General features: G+C 43.6%; 1 long non-coding RNA gene across 1 annotated transcript; it reads left to right on the forward strand.

Moving 5' to 3' along the window:
• Positions 1 to 2,034: 2,034 nt before the first annotated feature.
• Positions 2,035 to 7,578, forward strand: LOC132591711 (uncharacterized). The gene is made up of 3 exons (XR_015948219.1): positions 2,035 to 2,174; positions 3,277 to 3,392; positions 7,445 to 7,578. It is a non-coding gene; the product is annotated as an uncharacterized LOC132591711 (long non-coding RNA).
• The last annotated feature ends 2,303 nt before the right edge of the window (positions 7,579 to 9,881 follow it).

The raw sequence follows: 9,881 nt of genomic DNA on the forward strand, positions 1-9,881 counted from the left end.
CATGTTTCCCGAGGAAAACACTGGTGTAACAATGGCATTTCTTCTCACTGCTATGGTAATGTCTGTGGGGAAAGAGGAGCAGTAGTAAAAACTCAGCTTGGTTAGTACAGGCTAGTTTTGTGCCATCTCCAACCCCATTTCAAGCAAGAAATGCCTTTAAACATTTGCATTCTTTATCAGGAAGATGAAATGGGGTTGGAGATGGCACGAAACTAGCCTGTACTAACCAAGCTGAGTTATTCACCCAAAGCCACCGATCTTTGTTAACTCAAAAAAGTGGCATCCTACAATGGCTGCTGTAGAGCTTATTGTTCTTCCAATGGGGCCAGCAAGTGTTCCCTGTGGGCCCCTCTGAATAAATGGAGAGAAAATGGCCTGCTCTCCCTGCTATTAATGGGAGGCCCAAGCTCAAAAAAGGGAAGAATGAAGGCATGTGTGTGTGTGTTGTTAAAGACTGTGTGTACATGTGCATATGGGTGCATGTCCAAACATGTACGCTCACATGGGAGTCTCCCCCCCCTGCTCTGCTCCTGAAAATAGGCAGCCCCATAAGTAGACATCAAATGGACTCTAACAGAGTAATAGATCCCAGATTCCATTCCTCCCACACACACACACCTTCTTAACAGAATATCTGTGTTTGTTCACTCTGTTGTCTGGCTTCCTGTCAAGATATCCTGCAGCCAGCCTAGAGCAGCTCCTAATGGGCTGCCAGGGGATTTAGTCTGATAGGAGTGTGTACCAGGTGCTGACAGCTTGCTGGAGCAGCTCGCTCTGCTAGCGTGATTGGAAATTGGTCTCTCATTTTCACCCTGTCATAGTGAGTAGATAGCAGAGGGATGAGCAGGGATGCTCTCTTTCTGTAGATTTCCACTACTGTGCGAGGAGGGGGCATGGGAAGCTTCTTCTGCCTGTCAGTGATTTGCTCAAGCACATTTCTTCCCCTACCTCAGCTCTTGTCATAAGGGGGCAGCTCTCAGGTTAGCCTTATCAAGCCACACAAAGCAGTCCCCCTTTGGGCAGCAAGATTCAGAGGCAGGTGCCATTTTCCTGCATCCCTCCTCTATCTCTGCATGCCATTTTTTAAAAAGAAAGAGAAAAGGTCCCGCCTTGAGGTTTTGTGTTTGTGTTTTCAGCATTTTCGGATGGGAAAAGGTCTCGGGCCAGCAGGTATTATTGTCAGCTTGCGCAACAGGGGAAAAAAAATCTCTCCCCAATAGCTGCTTACATGCACAAATTTAATTTTTAAACGTATGCATATCCAACATTTGTCCGAAAGAAACCTTACGGATAAGACAAAATAAAAAAAATTCCTTCCAGTAGCACCTTAGAGACCAACTAAGTTTGTCGTTGGTATGAGCTTTCGTGTGCAGAGAAGCCTTGTAAAGAGCTTCTTATGTGTTTGCCTATAGCAAATAAGAACCATCACCAGGTGAAAAGGAGGGAACCAAAATACATAGGTTCTTTCTTTTTTAAAGGTGATCATGGGCTACAGATGATTTGCAAGTGACAGTCAATGAAGCTAGTAAAAATTTGTCTTAACTAGTAATGTTTGTGGGCTTAATTTGCAAGGCTGCTGACAAGGGTATGGCCCAGGTCCACACACCCCCAGGCAGAACATGTTGGAACTCAGTTCTGGCACCTCTTCTTCTAGAAAAACAGCACTGGTATTGCCTTTTGGGGTCTAAAGAAAAAATGGCATATTGGTCTGGGTTTGGGTGTCTGAGATGGCTGGCAAATTCCATATTTCTTGTATTCAATTATTTTCGAGATGGTAAGGTTTTGCAAGAATGAATACAAATGTGTTTGCTTTAATGTCCTTCTGGAATATCTCTGAAGGGCAGACAGGACATTCCTTGGTTGTTTTTGTCTCTCGTTTTATATAAAGCTGAGAAAATTGCCACTCTAGGCTGCAATCAGCATGAGACTTGTATAGTCAAGTGATAGGAGGGCTCAAATAAAAACATGTAAAAATGGAACTGAACCGCAGTCTTTTGTGTCTGTTTTTTTTCTTTTATTTTCAGGGAATTGTTTCTCATGGATCAGTACCATGTAAAATTCACTCAGGAGCCATATACAACAATGCTTATGGGAAATGCACGTCATATGTGGGAGCAGAATAGTGGATAGAGATTTTGCAAGTAACTCTTGCTTTGCTGGCTGTGGGAATACTGGTAAGTGTTTAAATTTTAAAAACCTTTTAAAGCCAACTAATATCTAGATTCAGTTGTAATGTAAGGAGTTGTTTTGCTAATTTAGTTACGGTAATCTAATCCCTTGCTGAATGAGATGAAGAGGTGGGGCCTGAGCCTGCTCCCCTTTTGCATGTATTTCACGCAACATATTATCAATCCTCAGGTCTAATCAGTTTCACTTTTTTTAAAAAAAAATTGTTGGGCAAGGGAGAGCGGCTGCAGTTTGTACCTAGGAAAATACAGGAAATACAACATCCTGCAACAACAATGACACAAACCATTATATTAGTACACACTCAAGAAACCAATGCGAATGCCACAACAGCAGAAAGCTATTAAAATTCGCTTCATTTGTTTTAGAGACACTATCTACTGTATTCAGCCACAGTGAACTTTCCTAAGTCAAGGTGAGGGAAAAGCTGTTTGGGGGTGCAACGGGCTTCTATTCACACAACAGGACTTCACCTTATTACCTTCCCTGCTAGAGTCCTCAGACTCTCAGGGTCCAGGGTCTGGAAACCAAGCCTTATGAGGGAGTTAGGTATGCTTAGCCTGGAGAAGAGAAAACTGAGAGGTGATAAGATATCTTCAAATATCTGAAGTGCTGTCACATAGAAGATGAAGCATGCTTGTTTTCTGCCACTCCAGGGGGTAAGACCCAAACCAATGGATTAAAATTACAAGAAAGGGGATTCTGAATAAGCATTGGGAAGAACTTTATCACCGCAAGAACTGTTTCATAGTGGAATGGGCTACCTCAGAAGGTAGACTCTCCTTCATCTGAGGTTTTCGAACAGAGGTTGGATGGCTGTCAGGAATCCTAGCTGTGATTCCTGCGTTGCAGGGGGCTGGAGTAGATGACTCTGGGAATCCCAATCCTACAATTTTAGTATTCTATCTGCTCTGGGAGCAGGTCCCACTGAATTCAATAGCACTTACTTTTGAAGAGACATGGTTAGGATTGTGCTATAATACTCTCTTAGGAAAGTGATTTTTATATATGAAATATTTTTGGTATTTTTAAATATGAAGTCTTTAAACTATCTAGACAAAAATAATGACCTTTTTGTTTCCTTTTCAGAGATGCAAATGGATGGTGCGTCAAGACAGCCCCAAATTATTTTGGCCACATCAAGTAACAAAGACTCCAAAATGTGACTCTCCAAGATGCAATTCCAGGGTGCACATTAAGCAGAGGTCTGTTTGGACTCTTTGGAGAAAGCCCTTCCTTAAGGTTCCTATAGAATCCAGAATGGATAGCACAGGATAACAAAGCTGTTCCGCTGTTCTTTTAATTTTTGCTACCTTTTAGGGGGTCTTCTCTTTATTTCTACCATCTTGCCGAATATCCTTTCTTACATCAAATTCTCCTTTCACAACTCAAGAGGTTGCGTTACCCCGCAGCACTTTTGGCCCAGGGATTCTCCATGGTGACCGACTGGACAACTTCCAATACAGCCTAAACCTGCCTTTTTTGTCAGCTCCATTGATAAATGCATGGTGAAGTCTGTGTAGCTACAACCTTCATGTTGGGAAGAGAAAAGGGCAGTAAGGAAGGGTTCAGGCAATGGGTATCTCTTCCCAGAGGCTCATCTTCTTACCGGATGCATTATTTGCCCCACTGTCTTCTATGGCTTTTTATTCCTATGTGATTATATTGCTAATTTCATATAGGGATTGAAGCCGTGCAGTACGCTGGGGGTTTGCAACAGAGGCTGCTCACCTTGTTCAAGTCAAAGCCTGTTGGAACAGCTCAGGGTCATTCATAAAGAGGAGAGAGCTCTCATACGCAGCCATTCACTAGTGACCATTCCTCCTCCTCCTCTGATGTTGCTGAAGCTGCTTCCCTTTGCATGCTGCCTGGGCAAGAGTGGTGCTAGGCCCAAGTACAAGCAGTGCCTTATTCCCCTACTCCTTCAGATAACAATTTAGAAGTGATGGGCATGATTATATGCAGTGATGACCTGCTTTCCGCTGTGTGTGGGGTGTTGGATTATGTATGCATGCAAACATGTAGCATTCCACTATTTAAGTGCATAAGAATGGCTGCAGTATTTGCCTTTAGTAAGAACCCTAAAGAACCCTAAAGACCATAGAGGGAATGAAGGCAGGGAGGGTGGGGTGGCCTAAGATATTTTGGAGGCAATATGCCCTGCTGCTGCCCCTGCAATGGGGGGGGGAGGTTCTGCAAGCTTTTTCTGGGGGTGGGAAGAGATTTGGCAAGGGTATGAAGAAGCCCTTGGCAAATCTCCCTTCCCACCCAGTGGCAAAGCTGGGTGGTGGAGTGCTGCACTACTCTGCCCCTATTGAAGCCTCTGTTACCTGGATTGCTTCTCCAGCAGTGGCATTTCAGGGCACTCGCAGGGGTGCCCCCTCTTGTTTCCGCCACCTGAGGCAGCTACTTCACCCTGCTTCATGAGTGGGCTGGCTCTGAGGGAAGAATACTTTCACCTGCCCACGCTCTGATAAAGGACTGTCTTCAAAAACTGAATGGCAGTGCAAAAATGCGATGAACCACAGTGTGTGTGTGTGTGTGTGTGTGTGTGTGAGAGAGAGAGAGAGAGAGAGACAGACAGACAGACAGACAGACAGACAGACAGACAGACAGACTGGATATGGAATCCTAATATGCAACAACGTGCTCTCCAGCCACTTTGGAGGGCACCTATTTTGTCACAAGATGTACTATGTATAAAGATGCTTTAGGGTTCTGCAACTTCTACTGCAGCAATTCTTAAAATAAAAAGGGGAAATCTGAAATTATTATTGCGGTGCTCTCCAGCCACTTTGGAGGGCACCTATTTTGTCACAAGATGTACTATGTATAAAGATGCTTTAGGGTTCTGCAACTTCTACTGCAGCAATTCTTAAAATAAAAAGGGGAAATCTGAAATTATTATTGTGAGAACTCAGTTCAGTTTGATTGAGAAGCAGCCCCTCAAAGGAAGAATTGTTGCATCCCTTTTTGCTTATTTCTCTCTCTCTCTCTCTCTCTCTCTCTCTCTCTCTCTCTCTCTCTCTCTCGGGGTAATTTTCTACTTGGCCTGTCATTTGGGGCCAAGAAGAAACTGGCTGTCTTACCCTGAGATAATTGTCCAGGGCTGGTGGGAATCGTAAACCTCCTGCCTTGTCTGTTAGCCTTTCGGAAGAGAGCCTTCTCTAGTCAGATTCTCTCATACCTGGCCATCTGCACAGGTGCACCTTAAGAAGCTTGGCTTTTTAACTACAGAAAGCGTGCCTGGAGCAGTATATTCAAGCCCCTGCTTCTAAGCAGTTTTCTGAAGTATTCCTCCATCACCACTGGAAGACAAGCACACCCTGGTATTACACATGAAGAAAGGATGAGAGGCAACATATTTAGGTGCACGTGTGAGGCTGAGGAGAAATGGTTAAAACTTTTACATTCTCACTGGTGTCTTTGCTACGTGCCTTTGTTGTATGGCAGGTTAAGTTGCTCTCTAGTTGAAGTTTTAAGGTCATATAGCCCACTCTTCTTACTGCAGGGCCCATTCTGTTGAGAGAGAGAGAGAGAGAGAGAGAGAGAGAGAGAGAGAGAGAGAGAGAGAGAGAGAGAGAGAAGAGCTGCTGACAAATTATTGTGCCCGTGCTGCAGTCTGATAGCCTCAGCCTTCGTGTAGGTTTAGGTAGCATTACAGAATTAGGGAAGAGGTGCACAGACTTTGATTCCTCTTCAGGATTATATAATCTTCCTCCAAGTTTCTCAACGGGCATTTAGGGCTTTTTTTAAAAGTATGTGTTAAATCTGTCACGTTGGTGCAAATGGGTAGAATTACTCCATTTGCTGAAGAGATTATAGGAGAACCTTTTCTGCTCACTTCATAAAAGGTCCCATTAAGCACCGTGTGAAATATTAGCCATTAATCAGCTTCTGTGCAGAATAAACCATACATATCATTATCTGATCCTTAATGAAGCGGTAATAGGAATGCCGTGGAGCAGGGATATTAATGTCTCCTAAGAGGCCCAAGCGATGGTAAGGCTAGAAGCCAAGATTTTTTATTCAGTTCCAAAAGCTTCCATAGTTAATAAGGTTGCTACTTATCCCAACCATTAGCACTTGTTTGGCCACAAGTGTTCCTATTACAAAAATGAGCTCAGCCCTCAGGAAGTGCTTTGCCAGCTGTTACATTGCTCATCCTCTTTTCTGTCTGACTACATACTTCCTGAGGCTGAATGTGTGCCTGGTTAGCATCCCATTCAAGCCACTCCTTGCTTTGCTTTCTTTTTAGGCCTAGATACCATGCCAGCCATCCAGCCAAACTGAGAACCATTTCAGAATGTAAGCTACAACTCTCTTATGCTGTAATAATACTTTTATTATTAAGATAAAAGTATAGATAAGAGAGCCAGTGTGGTATAGTGGTTAAGAGCAGTAGACTCGTAATCTGGGGAACCGGGTTCGCGTCTCCGCTCCTCCACATGCAGCTGCTGGGTGACCTTGGGCTAGTCACACTTCTTTGAAGTCTCTCAGCCCCACTCACCTCACAGAGTGTTTGTTGTTGGGGAGGAAGGGAAAGGAGAATGTTAGCCGCTTTGAGACTCCTTCGGGTAGTGATAAAGCGGGATATCAAATCCAAACTCTTCTTCTCTTCTTTTATTATTTATATGCCGCCCATCTGTCTGGTTGTCCCAGCCATTCTGGGTGGCTTCCAACAAAATATTAAAACACACAAAAAACCCTGAAACAATTAAAATCTCCCTGTATAGGTCTGCCTTCAGATGTTACATGCGACCGACACTTCTCACCCACCACCTTACATTCTGGCCATAAAAGTTAAATATACGCTTCTGCTGTAATATACTTCCATGCCACAAAGTCAGCTTTAGCAAGGGCCAACAAAGTGTCTCCTGCTCCTGGGACTTACTTAGCAGTGTGAAAGATTTTGGCTGGAGTCTAACAATGGTTTTTCAAATGGGTGAAGGTGATAGAGTGAGCCATTATTGTGCTCTGGTCAAAGCAGTTTTGCAGATTTTTGAAGCTTGACAAAACTTATCAAAAACTATTTGCATCATAGTGAGAGGAGAGTGTCACACAGGTATGGATGGCTCCGTCATACCAGAATGGAGAAAATGCTGGTCAGGTGGCTTCTTCAGGAGGCCAGAAGCAAAGTTCAGCCTGTTACCTATTTCTCATTTCCCTTCCATATTTGTAGGTTCCCACACTGCTCTCCCAGTCCCTTTGAAAATTGTATTGGTAGAGAACTTAATGGTGTTTTTTTCCATTGTAGAAATGGTACTGTGCTGTGCATGGACTACCCGCATGAAGCTCCTGGATCACCAGCTGTCCATGGGCCAATTGAGGAACCCTTTCATTGGGATATACTCACCTCCTCCCTTGCTGGGCTGGTTTGGAACAAATCATAGAATTCTAGAGTTGGAAGGGACCCCGAGGGCAGTGTTAGAAACGGAGATATGGAAGCTAAGAGTTAAATGGCACCTTAAACGTAGGTTATGGGTGCAGCAATGGAATGTCTAGGTATACTTTTTTATAACAAGAAAACAAAGCTGAAAATGACTGAACTGCAGCTAAAATACTATGTTCATTTTTCAGTCTAGTCCTTCTCCTGCCCACCCCCCTAATATTCTTAAGAGGGTCTCTTCTCCAGTCTTCAGAGAGTAGCTGTAAGTGGGGAGGCAGAAAAAGGTCCTCCTTTCCTTCCACTGCAGTTTTATTCTGAAATCTTAGGTGAAGTACTGTGCCCAGAGCTCAGAAACTCTTTGCGCTAATGAAATTCCGTGTCGTGAAATGTGCCTAGAATAACGGGAGTTTCGAACACTGCCCAAGGGTCATCTAGTCCAACACCCTACAATGCAGGAATTCTGCTTATAGCTGTCCCTGGGTTCAAACCACCAATCTTTTGGTTAACAGCCACATGCATTGACCCACTGAGCCACAGGAGGGCTCTTATGATAATGTAATAGATAGCTTAAGTAGGCAACATGACCTGCTTCATTCACATGACCAAGAGCACAAATGAATGGTGGGCATTCTTCTAACCTCTGTTACACACACATTCTCTCTCTTTCTCTTTTACTGGGGCATCTACATGTCTGTTAGTGAATCACTTCCCAAGAGTCATCCTGAAGCAATGCTTGGTCATTCTTGATATTAATTTCCTCTTTGCAGGAGCTATATAAAAGTGCTGTTAGTCCCTGTTACACTGGAGGCAAATGAAGGCCTCAACAACACCTTTCTCCATAGCTGCCAAGTTTTCCCTTTTCTCACGAGGAAGCCTATTCAGCATAAGGGAAAATCCCTTAAAAAAAGGGATAACTTGGCAGCTATGCCTTTCTCCTGGATTAATACTCCTGGAAGCTCTGTGGTGCTGACTCCTTGGGTACATGATTTTAAATGTTTGATAGTGTGCTAAAATATTTCCACTGTTGTTGCTTACATAGACCTGACCATCCCTCACAAAACATGTTTTGGCATGTGATGGTATTAGGTACAGCGTGTGTTCAGAAGCCTGCTCTTTCCCTCTTTCACCCCCGGCCCCAAGGAAAAAAACCCGCTGGTGGTTGTTATGGGACGACTGCAGCTACCAGGTTCTAAGAGATATTTGCTTTATTTTCTTTATTTTGCATGGCCTTCCAGTGAGTGTTAAGTGTCCTGCACACACACACACACACACACACACACACACACACAGTGTGAGTACATTGGAAAAGTGAAACTGTTCTTGCAGCCTCGTTGTCCTTGACCAACTTCCCCCATTCCTGCCTTTGCCTCATTAAAGAAAAGGAAGCTGGAAGATAAAAAGTATCCAGGGAGAAAAAGGAACCAACTGAACACTGATGTGAAGTGTGCTTCAAAAAGCAGCCTTTCATCTAACCGTTGTTTAATGCGCCTTTCGCCTTTAACAAGAGGAATTTATTTTAATCATCACTGAAACGTTCCATTAAAAAGAAGAAAAAGACAACAACAGCAGCAGCAGCAGCACAGGGATGTTGCTAGTGAAATCTATGCAGACTTAACAGCTCAGGGATTACCCTAGAGAAGTGAATGCTGCAAAAAGCTTTGTGAACCTGTCTGAGAACGAGAGCAAGCAGCATCTTCAAGGATTAATGAATAACTCTGCCGATATAAAAGAAATTGTTTCTTTTCTGGGGCCGCTGCTGTGGGAGATGCAGAAAGCATGGCGAGGCCAGATAATCAGTCGGTTCAGATCTTCCTTTTGCAGGGAGGCAGATTTCGGTAAGCTTAAATGCTTCGGAGTGATTTTTTTGAAGGAAAAAAACACCTTAATTTTTTCCCTCCCCCCAAAACACAAGCTGCGCAATCACAATTATTTCTTAGCAAAAAGCTCACATTTTATTTGCCATTAGACACCTGTGTGAAGCTAAATCTTTCAGATGTGCTACGCTTTCTCTGCAGCTAAATATACTGGTACCAAGAAGGAAAAACACATTTGTCCTTGGTACTTCAAAATGTTCCAAATAAACCAGGTTAACACATTTCCATTAGGAATACTCTGAGCTCTCCCAGGCTCATAACCTGCAAGGATCACACACACACCCTGCCCCACATACCAGAAGGATTGCTCTGGCTAAATGTGGCGTGAGCCATTCTCGTAATCTACCTAAATGAGCCACTTGACTGTAAACCTCAACAATAAAACCAAGCCGCTTCCCTTCTTACTCTGATCTCCAAGCTATGGGGATTTC

This window comes from Zootoca vivipara, chromosome 2 (assembly GCF_965207765.1).
Source record: "Zootoca vivipara chromosome 2, rZooViv2.hap1.1, whole genome shotgun sequence".
Taxonomy (NCBI): Eukaryota; Metazoa; Chordata; class Lepidosauria; order Squamata; family Lacertidae; genus Zootoca; species Zootoca vivipara.